At 37.8% G+C, this 19,588-nt stretch overlaps 1 protein-coding gene across 2 annotated transcripts in view; it reads right to left on the reverse strand.

The window, feature by feature from the left end:
• Positions 1-14,055, reverse strand: part of LOC123982797 (dynamin binding protein) — a 49,694-nt gene extending 35,639 nt beyond the window's left edge. For both annotated transcript variants that reach the window (XM_046068641.1, XM_046068640.1), the window contains exon 1: positions 13,707-14,055. The gene's annotated coding sequence lies outside the window, so the exon portion shown is untranslated. The remainder of the gene's footprint in view (positions 1-13,706) is intronic.
• Between the last annotated feature and the right edge of the window lie 5,533 nt (positions 14,056-19,588).

A 19,588-nucleotide genomic window follows, 5' to 3' on the forward strand; every position in this document is an offset into this window, starting at 1 on the left:
TCATTGCTTTAAATTAAAAATGCATGAAAAGATTCACACAGGATGTGGACTAGTAAACCAAAAATTTAGGATTAGTTTTAAAAAATGCATACAGATCTCAAGTGTTTCCCACGAGGGAATGTGTCTCAAGTTTTCCAAATTTTGAATAGCACACTGCTATTCAAAATCCTCGCCATACAAATCAATCGATAGGAGTAAGCTTAAGTGAATGAAAGGGGAAGTGAGAGCGTGAGAAACCTACAATGAAGGGGAGAGAGAAAAGAACGAGAAAAGCAAAAAAGAAAGCTGTACTTAAGAAGGCTGAAAGACATTCTTCAACATGCTTTTATCCATCTCCTGTTTCTCTGCTTTCTCATGAGGAAACAAGGGCTGGGGATGTACAGTAACTACAGTTCTGTGTATTCTGAATGACTGGCAGATGCAATGCTTAACAGATATTTTATATCACTCACACACCCAAGTGAAGTATTTCTACCTACTGTATGTTATTATCTCTGACCTTTGACCTTGGTGCTTCTCGGGAATTATTCTTACACATTGCAATGACCAATATAAGCCACTGTTTTGACATGTCTGTATGTAAATATGAAATCTTAAGAATCATATCTCATTTTATACAGGATCTATTGAAAGGACATCTGTTCTTAGGTTGATGCACAGAAATTGTCCCATTTCTTCTCCTTTGCTCACTTATCTCATTCTTACTTCTTTTCCCTCACCAACCACAAGGTTACTAATCTTATTTCAAAATTAATTACTTTATTTAAACTTGTCTCCAGCAGTACAATAAGTGGTTCAGATCCAGTTTAGTGGCATAAAATCAAACTCTTGTGCTTCTTAAGCATCTACATGGTTAAATCCCCTGATATCTGGTTGGATGTTTTGGGAAACAGATAATATATTTGGATGATTCATTTTAAACTAAGTTTTTTCTGTGTGTTCACATCTGACATTGCATGTGTTGCAACTGCTGATAAGTGAAATAAAAATGTGCACGACTATGATTCAAAATACAAGTGTGTATGTGTGAGAGGAAGCTCTATATTTGGAAACCAACTGTATTAATCACTATTAGTCACAAAAAAGTTATTTAAAATGTTTGCACTCAATCTCTACTATTTTCAACCATCAACAAAATGAGCAAACACACAACCAAAACATCACAAAAATAGCATTTAATTAGTGTTTTACCAGCACTTGTGTATCATTATCTGGAAACAGACTAACCACAGGAGGAGATGGACGCGCTGAAAGAAAAGGCGAAATGAGAGAAGAGGTCTGTAGTTTGCCGCAATCAATGGGGCCTCTGTTAGGTGGACCAATGAACCCGAGGGGGGAGAGGAGCAGGACTCTAGACCAGTTCAGGGCAACTGTCTCTGGGGAGAGACGCAGCTCAGGTTATCCTGGATGTGGTTATGGAGGTAGATAGAGGAGGCAGATGACCGGCATTAACAGAAGAAAGAAAAAGCACTGAATGCGTGTGTGAGGTTGCTTGCTAAGCAGTACTGTTTTGGAGTTGGTTGTGAACTCAACACCACATAGTGTTAAAGCCACAGTGAAATCCAATCCAAGGCATTAACTAATGCGAGGCAACAGGATGTTTCCATGTAGAGAATAAAAACACAGCAGGCAACGAGCACAAACAGGCTGTTTCCATTTATTTATTTATTCTGCAACAGAAGTGATCTCATCCATCCTCAATTTAAGAATCAAATGTCATGGTTTCTTAATGTCCTTTGTCTTTAGGATAGAAAAGGTTGAACAACATGAAGCATATGGTAACTCATCTTTCTGCTAATCCTCAGTTCAAATTCAACAATGGCTGGATATCAGACATCTCGGCAAATTAAACATGTCCTGGCAAGCACACAGGTGAACGCATGTCACCAATCTTGAAAGAATGGAATGGGTTCTGAGAAACAGTGAATGATAATGATCTACTCAACAATTCACAGCCTCGCCTGTTGTGTCTCACTTAATGAAACAGATATCCGTAAACAGATACACATTTTAGAAAAGGATGGAGATAGAAATAACTGTATATTTGTGTTTGGCAGGTTACAAGTAAATGAAGATAACTCAAGTTAAGAGCGTTAAAAGAGTTGAAAAAATGCTGTCCGGGACACTGAACATGACCGTGATTTCCTTTTGCATAAACAGAACAGTCCTCACACAAACAGAACACACATTTGTGTGCGGTTTCTATTCTTTATTCTCTAACCATATACACTAAGGAATGGTTCTGCTGGAAAATGTTGTGCCACGAATTAAAAGAGTCTGACAGAAAGTCACACCATACATCGAGTCCTTTGAAGCACAAACACATTACAAAAAACACAAGTGAAACCATTTATCTATAAGTGTCTAGACTGTTATTTTCATTTTAAAAGATATCGCTTCTGGTGTACAGCTGGGCTTTAAAAAGCTCAGTGATGTCAAAATGTGTTTATGAAAATGGAGAAGTGTCTACAAAACAGTATGCTGTTTTTAATAATTAAGTGAAAATGAGTCATGGTTGAACACTTTACTTGAACTTACTTCAGAAGCAAATATCTGCACATAGAAATGGTGTGCATATAATTTTTTATGATATTTGTACATGAATTAAACTATGATCTAAATGACTAGTTCCTTCAATTGGATGACAGTTAGTTTGTATGTTATTTTCTCAAAATAATTTCTAAACTCCACAGCTGTCTGTTCAGAAGACAAACAAAACCTTTCAACTGCTTTCTCAATGTCTTACTTTAAGATGAATGTGTTGTCAGAAGGCCTCTATTTTCTGGCTTTGTGTGGTGTGACAACACAATGCCGTGACAGCAATCAAGCAGATTTCCAGTAAAAAGCATACACTGTGAAATCCAAATGATAATAGCATTTATTTTAAGGTTAATTATATATATGTCAACTAATGTCTTAAACTGAATGTTGTGAAAATCGACAGTACTTGCATTAAAAATACCACTTTCCACCACTTGACTCCAGGACCTGCAAAGACTCACTGGGCTGCTGCAGCTTCCTCGAAGTTAATCCTCAGCTCTGCATCCAGCCAGACAAGCTTCTTATTGTTATTTATGGGTCTGTCAGTGTGTCAGTGACCCCTGTGCTTGGTGACTTTTACACCCTGCTCTCGCAAATGACAACACAAGATGCCTGATGGAAACAGTTTTGTTTGAGTGACACTGTGGTCCTGTTAACATGATTCGATTCAAATGTTACACAGGACCGCTGACACTTAAAAGTAGGATTATATCTTTCATATGTTTGACACGGTCAATGCAATAAAGTGTGGAAACAATCTTAACAAAATAAATCTAATTGTTTTGTGTCACATGAGTAACAGCTTAGTTCCTATACTAATTTATGGTTGTTATGTGGTCACTGTGTTGGATATGATAAAGTACAGTAGTTTCGAAGTAGGGCTGAGTGATATTGACAAAATCAAAGCAAATTTGTTTCCCCAATTCTCAGGGTTTTTGTTCTAAACTGAAATAGCTCAACAACTTTTTAATGACTTGCAATTTTGTCCAGATATTCATGGTACCCAGAGGATGAATCTGACTTTTGGTGATACGCTGAGTTCTCTTAAAATTATACTCATTCATCAAAATATGTTGTTTTTTTTCCAAAAACATCCAACCAGAACCATGAGCTTGGTATTTGTGGAACAGAGTGAAATATCTTCACTACCAGATAGATTGATGTGAAATTTGTCCCAGATATTCAAGGTCCTCAGAGGATCAATTCGAATGACTTTAGTTAGGCTTTAAAATTTCCTTTAGCACCATAATAAGGTCAAGTTATCAATTTGTCCGTAACATTGGTTTATGACCAAACACCTGCAAACCTAATTAACATTAACATCAGCCTCAGGCTTGATCATGGTACACATTACACCTGCTAAATTTTAGCATGTTAGAATTGCCACTGTGGGCATGTTAGCCTGCTAGCACTGCTATAGAGTCTTGCCATGCAAACCATGTTATTCTATACATACCAAATACTAAATATCGGCATGGTGCCTATGTTATTTTGTTAACATAATGCTTTATTATTTGGTGAATGACTATTGCTATATGTTTAGCACACAAAGTGTTATTTAGCTGCAGCCTTTAGGATCAGCATAACACAACTTCCACATGATATTACATAACAAACCTTCATGATATCTAGTTTAATGTCAGAATATCACTATAAAAGCTGCCACCTCTACTTCCAACATGTCACCCTTTTTAACTAACGAAGAGTAATTAGTTTCAATTTCTTTCCAGCTACCTCTAATTAGTTCTACTTTTTATATACCAATATCACATTTATACTGTACAAATTCAATTAAGCAGCAGCAAATAATTTGCGATCTTACCGATGTATAACACAAAAAAAAGTCTCTTAATCTTCCTCACATTGTAAAAACACACTGTGCATGTTTAAGTGTGAGTGACTCATTCTGACTCACAACAGCCCAGGATGAGGACCATTTTATTTGGATTTGAAAAAAAAGATGGAACAATGGGATCATGTCAAAGAAACATATCACCCATATTGGCAGCGAGTGTCAGATTGTACCAGAAAACTCTCCTTCAAACTAGACCCCACCTCCACAAATTCTTGTCCTATTGACTTCATAAATCAAATGGACTATGAGGTGTTAACCACTTACAAACCACTGCAGAACACGTCTTGGAAAAGTGTAAGGGGCATTTCACACACTGAATCCTCTCCTCGAAAAGGTGTGTCTCTTCTATTATGATTTATGAGGTCTAGATAAGCAATGGGACTCTGATCATGACTGGGTATTGTGGAACAAACCCTTGGCAACAGAAAAAAATATTTTTACAGCAAAGAAAAAACAAGACAGCATTCTGCATTCTAAAAAGGTGTTCACAAAGGAGGAATAAGAGTCAGAGTCTGTTGTTATCTATCAGTGCTTTCAATTTAGTTCCTGAATACTGGGTCCTAAATGCAGAAGTTTAGATAAAAAGGAAAGCCTTCTACTGCTTCAAGAACACTGATGACATAATTCAAGAACAGTGGGTACTGAGAAGGTTGTTTTTTTAAGGGGAGAGAGAATGAATGAGATGATATGACGACTGGTGTGTGCCACCGTCCTGGAGAAAGTAACAGGATTACGACAGACAGCTAAGTCAACAGCTGACACACACACACACACACACACACACACACACACACACACACACAAACCCTGTATATATACTCACTCTTCACAGCTGACAGTGGTACAAAGCACCAACTGTCTGACCTGAGACACGGCCCAGGAACCATCATCAGCCCTTACTAAACTATCTGTGCATGTGCGTTTGTGTGTGTATTCCAAATGCAATTTAAACAAGGATAAGCATATGATTTAAATGAGTTGGAGTGAGAAATGATACCATGTTGTCTCAATGTCAAGAGGAAAACGTCTTTTCACTCCAAATTAACAAAAACTGCTTATGCACCATTGGAGGTGGATAATGATTTGTGTTGCCTTTAAAGCTTTTGAAAACTGATATAGTACTGATCAGCTATACACTGTGTCCTGCATCATATGCGCACTGTAGCTAACAGTGACTGAAGGTGTTGAAATGAATAATTGATTAACAGCAGATTAATTGACACTTTATCTTTCTTTTGTCTCAAATATGAGGATTTGCTGCTTTTCTATATCATTTTAAATCCAGTATATTTGGGTTTTTGTTGGACAACAAGCTATTTTAAGATGTCCACTTATTCATCAATAATGGAAATAACTGTTAGTTGTAACGCTGGGGTTAAAAGAGTGCAATATTTAAACTGCAAGAGCCACAACAATAAATAAATTTTGGCTGATGTCTGGTTATGTGCTCTCTCCTTACCAGTATCTGTTCTATTTAAGATCGCTACATAGATAAAGATAAATGTTAGCTAAACTGAAAGTTTAAGAAAAGTGGAAAGTTGAATTAGAAGACTTTTTTTTTAGGTTATCTTCATTATTTTGTGTAACACTATTGATGAAGGGAAAAGTAAAATCATATTTTCATAAGACCAGATAGAACAGAAATACACATCTGTACTTCAATTCATAGAGAATAATTGCAATGTAAACCACAATTTCAGTAAGAAAAACTGTGATTAGATATTTTCCATCCCTGTATACTGTACATAATTATAAATGTATAGCTGTCCTAACCGGTCCACCTTTGCCATTGCTGCAAGGCATCTCAAGTTTGCCTCTGTCTCTACAGGTACAGCAGGGTGAGTGCTAAACTGTGTGAGTGTGAGTACAGAGGGGAGGAAGTGGGATCTGCTGACTGCCTGTACCTTTTATTGAACAGAGTAATCTGATGCCAACAATGAAGTGGGTGCCTCATTATCTGTCTGCCTGCCAGGACGAGGCTCACACTGATGCACGACCAGTGGCCATTCATCCTATTCAGATACACTGAAGTGGCAGACTGGCACGTGCCTGTGCATGGAAGTCAACACACACACACAACACACACACACACACACACACACACAGACTGGTAGAATCCACTGGAGTGGGCTGGATGACAGCTGATGTCTTTTGATACCGATTGTTTACTGGGGACTCGTTCTGTAGTCCAGAATGCTGAGTCCACTAAAACGCATTCACGTCGAAACAACAACATCCCCAAAACAGGTGACCGGTCAGTGGATGGTTCTGGATATTAAAAACTGTGGGACATCTGTTGCTTTTCTTTTGGCCGTCTAGTCTTTCAGCACATGCCATGGGGGGATGGGGAGGGGGAAAATGAGAAGGCTCTGTGTGGCTGACAGTTGTCAATAGTCATGTGGTTTTCTAACCATCTGTTTAGAGTCAGTTCCTAACAGACCCCCTGTGGCATGACGACATAACCACTTTAGATATGAGTTTTATTATGTTTTACCTCCTTTACAAACAAACTGTAATGAACTACAGCAGTTAAGAATAAATGTTATTTAAGAAGAAAATGCTTGAGATCTGAACCAACATAAAATTTTATGCTCTGTGACTTAAGCTAAGAGCACTCATTTTCAATGATTCTTTTAAAATGGATTTATTTGGTCTATAAAATGTCAGTCTTGAAAATGTTTTACAGCTCAAAGTCATGTCTTAAAATTGCTTATTTTGCCTGACCAACAGTCCACAACCCAAAGATGTTCAGTTTACTATCACATAAGAAAAAGAAAACAAATCCTCACAATTGAGATGCTGAAACTAAGAAATGTTTGCCATTTTTGCTTGAAAAATTAGTGAAATTGTTGTTTATCAAAATAGTGAAGTTTCAGCTCTAAGCCACATGTCATGTAATGAGTTGTAACTGAGTTCAAACGCAGCCCAGTTGCTTGCCAGCCACCTCAAATTCCCATTTTCTGCAGTTAATCTCATCTTTTACCTATACTGTAATGTACTCCCCATAAACTAATCATATATAGCATGGTACCACATTGTGCTCTCAACAAGTAAAAAGGCAGGACAGTGAAGAAAGCAGTCTGGCTTTTAATGTGCATTTCAACCAGATGAATCAGCACTACGTGGCCTCAGCCAGCTGGATAAAGAGAACACATCTGGCGAGCTGAGCTAAATGCCTGAAGACGCCAAACTCCGTTGAAATATTTGGACACTCAAAACATGTGAACAGTAAACACATACACGGAAATGGCTGAAAAGGTTCACAGACATACTGTACTGTACACTAACATGCCAGCTCTGCATTCCAATACAAACAATCCTTGTAGTGGAGACAAAGTCAGTTTTGTCAAAATGCCACAATCAATTGAAACTGTTAACATTAAGAGACAAGCAGGACTGGTCATTTCATTTAAAACAGCCCAAACAGAACGCTGACTTCTGTGGTTTGGATGACACATCAGTTTGAGAATGCATCAGACCAATATTCTCCTTTTGTTATATACTGACATTTCCCAGTAAGTGCTTTCCACTTTAACCACAGACAGAAACCCTTGCTGATTGCTACATAAAAAACAATTATCTTTACACATTTGATTTAATGTTGCTCAGAGCTCAATTAGGTTAATTGTGAAGGAAGATCAGTTGTTTTAATATCAGTTATTATAACACATTTTACCACCAACTGTAATAAAGTTAACATTCAGCTATTTTATCTACAATAAAATAATGTTATGACAATAAAATTAAAAGAATAGTACAGTACGCTTATTTGTTTCTTGTGGTTTTAAGAGGGGTTATGTGCCAGACGACTTCTTGGTCCGGAGCTGTGACTTCGTTTTTACACTTCAGCTTGCGTAGTGATGAATAAATGAGATCAAACGTGTTGATTATTGAGCTTTAGAGGTACTGTTAAGTGGATTTTGTTACCTTTGGACAGAGCCAGGCTAGCTGTTTCCCCGGTTCCAGTCTTTATGTTACGCTAAGCTAACCAGCTGCCGGTGGTAGCCCCCCATTAAATGGACAGATATGGGAATGGTCTCAATCTTCTCATCTAAATTCTTGGCAAGGAAGTGAATAAGCTATTACCCAAGATATCCGACTATTGTTTTAGACTGAAAATGTGTTAATGACCTGTCTGATCACGCGTCTACTTTGTTCCTTGCCTTACAGAACCTCACAGATCATTTACCATGAAACTCTAAATGCAGAATTTGTGACTATTCTACATATTGCACACAAGGAAGGTTTGCCGAATACAGTAGCACTATAAAATAATCCCTGGTTAGCCATGTCAGGCCCTGAGGTACAAATGAGCAATAACTTTCCTTCTTGGCTAGCAATGAGCTGATTCAGGGGAGGGCAAACCCAGCAAATCAGTGGTCTGCCACACCTCTGTACTTCTATAGCCTTCTGTCTTGTTTGCATCTCCTCTGAACAAAAACTTTAGAAACAGCAAAACGTGTTTCTATGGCTATTTGAGCCTTCTACTCTGCTTATACTTCTTCTTTACTCTGTTTGAACTTCTTCTTATGACATGTAACGAAATGCTGATCTGTAGCTTTTCTCTAAGTCTATAACTTTTCTAACAATAGAGAGAACATTGCGAGATGTGCTGCTACTGCTGCTGCTGCTGCTGCTACATGAATGTAGGGGAAAACCCTGGGTGGGTCCTTGTAAAAAACACTGGAAATAGTCTTTTTGGCTCATCAATAGTTCTAAATCCTCCTTTGTCGTCACATTTTCACTCACTTTCCACTTTGTTTCTGCACTTTGGCGTACCCCTTTTCACTCACATATTTGTTTCTCCATTCATTTCTCAAGCAAGCGCATGTTGAATATCAATGACTTGGACGATACACACACACACACACACACACACACACACACACACACACACTGGGTGGAACTTCTCTTTTGCATAAACATTTCCACAGCAAAGAGGACAGCTCAGATGTCTAAGCACAGAGTGCAGAGGCTGCGTTGTCACGGATACAGGGATCTGTTTGGACGGCAGAGGGTTTTCCCTGGGAGGACCCCAGAGGTGCCCGAGGATATGCCGCACCCTTAAAACATGGCTGAGCCCTAATAGTTTGCACATGAGCTGTTACATAACTGATCTCTCCCATGGAATCATATCACGACATGACTACAGAAACATGATCAATTTATGGAGGGTGAAATATGTGTGCTCTTTTCTCCAACCCAAAAATCAAAATCTTCTTCCATCCATCCATCCATCGCACAGGGTCGCAGGGCAAAATCTTCTTTCCATTTTGTATTTTATTTACACAATTCACGGTGAATTGAGGACACTAAGAAGAGATTCCCAGACGGTATAACCAAGCCTTTTTTAATGAGTTTTATGAATAAACTCTTGGGACAACTCACCGATACTGGCCTGGAATATCCTAGGCAGGGGCCTAGGTCTAGGGTCATTAGCTTATGATGTCATTTGTGTGTCAAAATGTTTGCTAGGTACCTAATTTTGTAATCCATCCTGTACCACGATGACTCTGACAGTGCAAGATAACTAACTGGACAGATTACAAAGCCTTGATGGTGTGATTTTCTTGTTTAGTCTGTCTTCTTGCAAGCATGTACAACTTATCTCAGTCTCTCTGTCGTCGTGGCCTCATTCTCTCTAATACAACAACCCACATGATCAACTTCAGTAAGCTGTGAGCCAAAAATGCAAAGTCCATGTGTCAGCTAAGGAGGTTTGCATTGTCTTAATCAATACCACCATGGTGAAATTTCACAGTGGAGGAAGTCCACTTCCTTTATGCGCTCTTATTATAATATCTGTTTAGTGAGGTGAATGCTTCACCATTTCCTTTGCAGCCTCTGATCACACTATCACTAAACTCCCCCTTTTCACATACAGTTCAAATCAAATTAATACTCCTGCCTATTCAGCCAAGCTAACTAGTATTGTGCTGCCAACAAAGAATGTAAGAAATGTCTTTTACATAATATGATGAAAATTTATTTTTATTCTGCTTGACATTCTGTTCTGCTGCTATAGATTAGAGTACTTTTGGTTGGTTGCAATTATATACATCATCACAGTGATAATCTATGTTGCTGTTACAATATACATATTTTGAAGATGTGGTGCAATAGCAGCTGTGTCTGTGCGTTTGGCGTCCTGTCTGGAGCAGCATTTTAAATGGTTCTGATGACCTTGAAACTGTGAACTGCAGTTTTATCAAAGTTTGGCAGCTTTATGGAGTAATTTCACCAAAACTTTCACTAGTATTTGGAGGTGATCTGCTGGGGAAAATTCATTTGCATGCATAATAAACCAGAGGCCGGGTGTATGACGGTGGCTGCAGACGGTTGTCTTTGGTGGTATGAGCTGCAAATGTGCTGGTGATCTCTCTTATCGAACCTTTTCATTGAGCTGCTTTTCATCTGACTGCTAGACCCTACATTCAAGTTGCCCTATCGCTGGATTTAAATCTTTGGACTTGAAGGGATCTGCCAGGGTGAAAGCGCCTCCTGAGCTGGCTGCGTAATTGCGCGCACAACACGTCCGAGCCCGGGTGTTTGTCAGTGGCTGCAGATGTTCTGTGAGCTGCAAATGAGCTGGTGAACTTTTTTCCCCATAATTGGCTGGAAAATCAAGCCTGTTCTACTATGGCCCTTGGTCTTGGAATGATGTGCAGACCAAGCTCAAAAGTCCCTTATCTCTTTAAATGATTTTAAACATAGAATAAAGGAATTCGTCACTAGTAGCTGGGGCTGTTTTGCCAAATAAATATATGATCTACTATTGTTATCTTGTTTAAGATCTGTACTATGAAGGGTATTTGATACACCTAACGTTTTTTTTTTTGTTTTGCTATTGTACCTAATTGTTGTTGTTGTCATTTATTATTGTTGTTGTCGTCATCTAGTTATTTGTTAGATCCTGCTATTTGACCCTGTCTAACTAGGTCTTTCTTGTAAAAGAGGTTTTAATCTCAATGTGACTTCCTAGTTATATAAAGGTTTAAAAAACATACACAATTACATGTTTCACTGGATATATGGGAACAGTACAGTCTGTGACATCTAACACATGCGAGCTGACACAAGCATCTCAAGTTTATCTGTCACCAAGTGTGGTGATATAAGACCCCGTTGCAAGTGATGAATAATTAAGCGTGTAGGATGTTTATGTGCATCCAAAATCCTGACTAGGCAGCCAAAAAAAAGCACGGCAACATAAGAGAAAAAGATTCCCTTGATTAAGGCTGAAAGTAGTCAAAGAAGCAGAAGAAGACTTCTGGTGGTTTGTCAGGTATAACTGAGAAGAAGGAAAAGTTACAATATGCTGTTTTGCACAATTGTGGTTAACATGAATGGACAGGTTATGGACTCTTTCATCTTCACATTAAAATTGGTGGTTGGATCTCTGCAGGCATAAACAGCCTTTAAGGTGGGTGCTAGAGCCAAAGCACTTTAATACTGACACTGCAGCAGAAGAGCAGAGATAAAACTGCTGTTGGTGGAGTAGAAATGCAGATATCCTGACTGCAGTGTGGATGGTTTGTAGACATGCATTAACTGATTCAATGCAGGTGAAATGCATAGATTAGAAACAAGCATCATTTTTTTACTCATCACATTTTGTATTCGGTGATTTTTGGTGCCAGCATGAAACAACACACTTCCTTTGTTTATGAACATGCACATGTGGAACAGAACATGATAACAAACATGGAGGGTGACGATACAGCGGCCTGCAGTGGAGATTCAGGCAACAATAGCGCAGGTTGTTCTGTTTCTGCTTTGGATTTCACACAGTAAAGAGATAATTGCTGAGGAAAAATAAAGGAGCCAATCAGTGTGTTATTAGCAGATAAGAAATATAAAAACACCACTTTACTTAAACACTTAATATGACACTGAATGGTTACTAACAGTGTTAATGAATTCAGCTTATTTATACAATTGTAATGTTGAATAGAAACACTTAACAAAACTGCATCACACAGTTGAACATTAACAACTACTGTAAAATCATACTATGAGCCTCCTGCTGAGTTCCTCCATAGTGAAATCATGAATGAATGTCATATTGGCTTTTGCCATGGTTATAAGCTATATTTTGCTTTTAATGACATAATTATGTTTAAAAAGCCATACTATACCAACATGTCTCTAGAAGATTAATTTTGGTACATAGTGCGCACAGAAATTGCAGCCCACTCCAAGCCTGTTCCACTAAATCTGGAAAGCTGACTCAGTTTATGTGACAAACTGGACATTATTCAGTTTCAGACTATTAGTGCCAAGTCGCTGAGTCAACCACATAAATGAAAAAATAAAAGCAATCCCTGCAGACTCCTTACAGAGCTTCAAGCTGTACAGACTCTATACACACACCTTATAATGCACACTGTGGTATCTTCCTCTATCTACAAAATACATTACACAGCTGCTGTAACGTCTGTATAAACAGTTATTTAGTCTTTACACTCTGGTATGATCACCTGCCGCAGTGGACTGAGCCTGACTGACCGATGCCAAACTGCAGCAGTGTGATGCTGCCCACAGTGTGGTCTAACTCAAACAAAACTACTGATCTGTAACAGAATAGAACAGAACAGAAATCAACAAAACAGAAAAGAAAAGAATTCAGCAGAACAGAACTGAACACATTGAACAGGATAAAATGTAACAGAACAGTATATAATAGCATAGCAATAGGATAGCATAGAACTAAACTGAATCAAATAGAAAGTAATAGAACAGAATAGAAATAAAACAGAATACAATAGAACAGAATATAACACAACAGCAGAACAGAAAACACCAGTGTTTATGAACAGACCACCATAGTTAAGTGTGCATGACCGAAGTATTTCCTCAGTGTGTGTGTCTCTCTCTCTAACGGTGGAACAACTGACAGCAGCGGCCACAGGTGACAGACAGACAGCGGGGGGATTATTTGGTCTGCAGCGCTTGTGTTCGCTGCCATCACTCATTCAGCTCACGTCGTTAGTCAGTTTAGCCTGGTAGCTGTGTTTTCACACTGAGGCTGCATGCAAAGAGGTCTGAGTGGAGGACAAATCCTGTTCAAAGTACGCCCACACGACTGTCAGCACCATATTTCCATATAAGCATAATAATAATAATTCCTCTCAGGTCTACCAGTGACTAACGTTATGGTTGTATTTGAAAAAGCATGTTAAAACCAACTTTATGTCTCTCCACTCATCCTTCATCCCGTTATAGTCATGTTTCTAGTTCCTCCAGCACTTTATAAAGAGAAAAAAAGGCAACAGAAGTTTTGGGGTGCTTTTTTGGTTTGTTTTTTTACCTGTGAAGTTTCTGTACGTCCAGAGGGAAATTGTTAGGTCGGGCCGTTAGATCCAGTCAGACAAGATATCCAACTTCTCCAGGCTGGTGATGTGGTGGCGGAGTTGCTTTTCTCCGCGACACAACTTTTGAGCAGCTACACGTCCCGCAACTTCGGCGCTGTGCGCAGGGTCATTACTCCCGAGAAGAACTGATTTGTTTTGGCGTGACGAGTAAAGAGAACATGTTGGCAGCAGAAAGCGACACGGTGGGCCGGGCTGTGTCTCGGCAAAGTCAAGTCAGCTGTCATCACATCAGAAACAGAAGCGGTCGAGTCGCTTTGCGCCTCTCTCCATGCCTACATACAACGACGCCACCCACTTTTTCCAAAGAGACCCGTAGCAGTCTCGGCTCATGCCTGACTAAAAAGAAAAGAAATTCAGACAAAAACGAATTTATCTATAGCTTAATTTACTCAACAAAATGACAGGCTGCGTGATTTTATACTTTGAAACTAATATTTCTCAATAAAGCTACTTGTCCTACATGTTACTGGCCCAATAAACAGAACTAAACAGACAAATAGGCCTACATTTAGCTACATTTGAGGCCCTTGTACTTTTCCTTTTGATGTTACATTATACTTCTTCTCTACTACATTTCAGAGGGAATATTGTCATTTTTACTCCATATGCATTATCTTACAACAGGTTTGGTTACTATGCAAATGCTCACATAATGAGTTTTTAAAAATATGATGCTGTAGATTTAACTACCCACCAAAGAGTTAAACTACATCAATTGAAATTAGCTCCACCTTCACCAGTTACAACAGTAGATGCTGGTTAAATCACTGATATTAATCAAATAATATAAAATATTGCATTCACAGGGTCCATTTTTACTAAACACTACTGACTGAGTAGGCTACTTTTTTTCTGTAGGCTATTAGGGACGCAACTACTTCATATGCCAATTGTTTTCTGATGTATTGAGTAATAGTATCTATAAAATGTCTGAAAATGTTCAAAAAATTCTCACAAAATTGCCTAAATTTACATCAACTTTCTCAGCATGTTGCTTTTTTGTATTTCAAAATGTTTTCAAACCCCTGATAAACCAAAATGAACCCACAGAAACTGGAATTACATCTTTAAAATCAATACATTTTACTGTCAGCCACACTGACACATGACTCACATAATCAGCAGATATTTACAGCATGTAGAATAATGCTAAATTACTTTTAAGACCAACTGATTTTCAAACTAGCTTCAAAAGATTAGAAAATACTATTACAAATAAAATACTCGGTAAATTAATTCAAGGACCTGACATTTCCCAGATTCACCAGTTTCCAGTGGTCTATAGTTTATCAGCTCAGCATTAACCAACTTCAATAGTAAATCATCTTTTGCTTGTGAAATCCATGAGATTAGAAAAAAACTCAACCTTTTTGTGGCAGAGAAGGAAACAAAAATCAAAACTAACATTACCTCAATCATTAACTCATTCACTGTAATGTGTTTTTTTATTATGTGAAGAAAGTAAAAGAAGGAGCAATAGCTAATATGGTGTAGAAAAGTCAGTCTGACACTAAGCAGGAAGGTGTAACCAGTATTCTGTTTTGTGGCCTCCCTCTCAAACTGCAGCTCTTTCATTTGAAATCATCAAGACAATGAAAGCCTTTTTTAAAGAGAGAAAATCATAGTCATTGCACAAAGGATTATATGTTTGGTAAACCCTTTTCTCAGCCACGGTCATTGCATGTTGTGGTGTGAAACATTGAATCTAGTTTTTGCTGCGTCTGCAGTAATAACAGCTTCCTCATATGTGATCTTCTATGTGCAGAACAATAGCAGGAAACAAGGTCAGTTGGATGCTTTTGCATTAATGGCACAGAAAAGGGAAAGATACAGGAGAGGTCACACAAAAACACATGAAAACAGGCTCACATGCCTGCATACACACTGACATGTATACCGATAAGCTTCATCATAACACATACCACATGGTTTCTATGTATTAACCTTGTAGTTATATGATATTATTCACAACAAGATGGGTTTAACTTGCTAATGGAAAGTAATCTACTCAACCCAAGTTGCTCCAGTGAAGCTTAAAAAACAATACACAATCAACCAACTAAATAATCTTTCTATATCAATGTTAACTGAATCACTATTGAAGTTGTATTATAATATGCATATATTAACATGTACTGGAGAGTATATTGATTGCTTATACCAATAATTGTTAATATCACATCAACATTGGTGGACAGTAACCAAGTATGTTTACTCAAGAACTGTACTTAAGTACAAGTTAGAGGTATTTGTGCTTTACTTCAATATCTTTTTTTCATGCCACTTTCTACTTCTATTCCACTACATTTCAGAGGTAAAATGGTACTTTTTACTTATTATATTTATCTTTTAAGCTTCTGTTGCTTGTTACTTTACAAATTAAGATTACACACAAAACATGTTAAGAGTTTTAAAATATGGTGTTTTGTTATAGATTAAACTACCCAACAGTTTATACAAGTACTGCTGGACTGCTGGAATGATCAGTTGATTGACAGAAATTTAATTGGAAGCATTTTTGATTTTAATTTCTGTTTGTCATGGCAGCAACCCCTGACAAGCATAACCATATTAATAGTACGTTTTACTTCAGAAGTATTTTTAAAACTAGGTACTTTTGTATGTTGACTCAAGTAGAAATTTAAAGTGAAGACTCTCTTTTAGTGGAGTAATATTTTATAAGGGTATCTGTACTTTTGCTCAAGTGCAGAATTTGTGTACTTCATTCACCACTGCACATCAAGATATTATTCATTTATTAGTTTATTTAACAATAGAGCTAAACATTTTTACACAGGGAGAAGCCATGCAGCAGATGTAATGTGTAGGCAGCTGAAACTAATTTGCAATACCTGGTTAGGTTGAATCAACTAAACGCATAAATGGATAAAACAGATTCATAATAAACAACAGAACAAATAAAACAGACAGTATCTCAAAGCCTTTTTTAGATTATTCATTTTTCAAATGGTTGCTCTGTAACTTCCAAGAAGGTCATCAGTGTCGTAGAACTTCGCTATAAACTCTGAGTCAGTGAATGTAGATAAGTCAGCGTAGGAGATGTCTGGCACCGCAGGACCACTGGTGGGCTTCATTGACGCCACACTGTGTGTACAAGTGCAAGCCCTCACACACACACACAGACACACACAGACACACACACATACACATGCACACATCCATACTACTGCTGAGAACACTCCAGATCAGTGACTCTGTGTGAAATGCTGGCTTTGTCTTCTCTCACAGTGGACACTTTCATTCAAGGGCATTATGTGGGTCTGTTGTTGTCTTTCAATATGCCAGTAGATTGTCAATATAATGCTCTGTGTGCAGAGAACACATTGGCTGTCGTACAATCGTCCTATTGTGTCGGCTCTGAGAAAAATCAGCTGTGGCAAAGTGTTGGAGTAGGCAGAAAAATTAAAATGATTGTGCTCATTTATTGTTTTTACTGGTATGACAGTTGAAGTGATGTCAATAACTGAGTGACTTGTGATTATTATGAGTCAGTTTTATCATGACAATGGGTTTGGTGTGATGCATTATATTTCTGGTTATTGTTTGCCATTCTTCGTGCAATCAATATTCCAGTTTTTTCATTTGCTCACAACAGAAAAACCCACCTCTCCCCACTACTTTTCGCCCTTGCTCTGACATAATGGTAATGATGTAATGGTCCCTAGAATATTACAAATATTGCCACTTGCTCCTTTGACCATCACATTGCTTACTCTTGGTTAGTTTAAAAGCCACTCATCTAAAATATTCTGATGTTGAATTAATTTAATAAACCTGCTATTAAAAAGTTGTAGGGACAAAATTTGATGTATTATGCATTATGATGGATTTTGAATTATTATTATTATTAGTAGTATTATTATTAAGCTACATCTTAAGTACACCTAATGGACATGTGACATTTTTTTATTTCTGTGACTCTGTGTTTGTCTTCAGGAAACCTCTGTAACACTGTCATAAATTAAACGCCCGGTGAAGTGCGCTTTTCCTCTTTCCTGTTCGTCAGAGAGAGGCTATTGTTGTATTCTGTGTAGTGTTTGTGAACAGGCACAGGAAAAAGAAGCTGGGAGAGAGTTTATGTTTAGTTTATAAACGGGCCTCTTTTCAGTTTGGAGAATCTTTCTTTGGGCAAGGAACCATACTGTGAAAATACAGGGTCCAATGAATTTTCTGTTTCTGTTGAAGCTTGAATATACAGTACCTGTAGTAGATGCAAGATGAGGATGGCACAGAACATGTAAATGTACATTAAAAATATCATACTTTTCAAAAAAGAATATATCAGCCTTGAATTCGACGTATTAACAAACAAATGTTTAAACATTAGAGACACATTTACAAATACAAACCAAGAGCTCTTCACATTAGCAGAAACTGATGAGGACAAATATGGCCAGTTATTGTTCTGCCACTTTCGGGAAGCTGAGGCTCTCTTTTGAAAAACTTCAACCATCACCTCAGCTTCTTTTGTGTGTATAACCTGCTTTGATGTTACCTGCCCAGAAGGGAGCAGTACAGTGATTAACAGTATACAATGATGTTTCATGTTTGCTGTTTAGGTTTAGCAGTGTTGTCACATTGTTTCAATGTCCTATGGATAATGGAATCTGCTCAGCAGATAAAGAAAGTGAAAATATGGTCTGCATTTTAAGTCATTTGACAAAAGTGATAATCCAAAATGGATATAAACTTATCACTAAATGTTCAAGCAGCGTACAAAGTAAAGCTGCAAATAACGATTATTTCCATTATCGATTAATCTGCAGCAAAACAACAGCAAACAAATGGCCAACCCAATATCCTATAACCTAAGTCGATATCATTAAATGTCTTGTTTTGTCCAACAAAAGGTCCAAAACCTAAGAATATTCAATATACCAAAATAAGCAGCACATCCTCACAAGAATTTAAAATCAGACAATTTTTGGATATTTTGCCTGAAAAACAAATAACTTAAACGACTGATCCATTATCAAAATAGTTGTTGTTTAATTTTCTGTATATTGACTAATCAATTCGTCAACAAAACATAGCAGCACTGGTACAAAGGCTAATAAACAGGTTGGACACGCATTTAAGGAGACCAATAGTGGGTTTGGTGAATAGTGGAAAGGATTCAGAAGCAGATGTTTGGCTGGTCAGACAGAATCAGAACTGCTTTTTTCCTGATACAGCTGCCTAGGAGTTTCAACTTTTAGTATCACTTATTGGACAGCTTCCTTCCTTGTCCTGCAGTGACATCTACAGTTCTACATTTGTAGAACACAGCCAGAAAGCTTAGCAGGAAAAACTTTCCAGTGAGTCATGCATTATTTCCAGATGACCATAAGAGAATTCACTGATTTTAAATATACAGTAGTACATTTAATACTCTCAGAATACTCTCATTTAACATGAAGGTGACATTTGAAGCTCAGTACTCCATATGAATACTCAGTATGTGTATAATGACCCCATGTGTGTCTGGGGTCATTTAGGTGGGGAACAGGGAGTGCAGAGGCAGGATGTGTGTCCAGCATACACATGAGAGTAGTGGTCTTTTGTATAGTAGGCCATAGTGCAAGTTTTCTTATATTGATGTATGCAAAGTTTATTTGGTCTGTTTTCATTAAGATGCATAAAATAGTAATGGAATGGGATTATAACCTAGCGTCCTGGGTTTTTCAAACTATATAATAAATGGGACCATAAATCCAATCTTCTGAATTCAGAGCATTTTGTTGCAAATTGCAACACACAAAATAAAACCCCTCCCTACCTCCCTCTCCCATCCCAAACAAGGAAGGGTTCATTCTCA

This window comes from Micropterus dolomieu, linkage group LG14 (genome assembly GCF_021292245.1).
Source record: "Micropterus dolomieu isolate WLL.071019.BEF.003 ecotype Adirondacks linkage group LG14, ASM2129224v1, whole genome shotgun sequence".
Taxonomy (NCBI): domain Eukaryota; kingdom Metazoa; phylum Chordata; class Actinopteri; order Centrarchiformes; family Centrarchidae; genus Micropterus; species Micropterus dolomieu.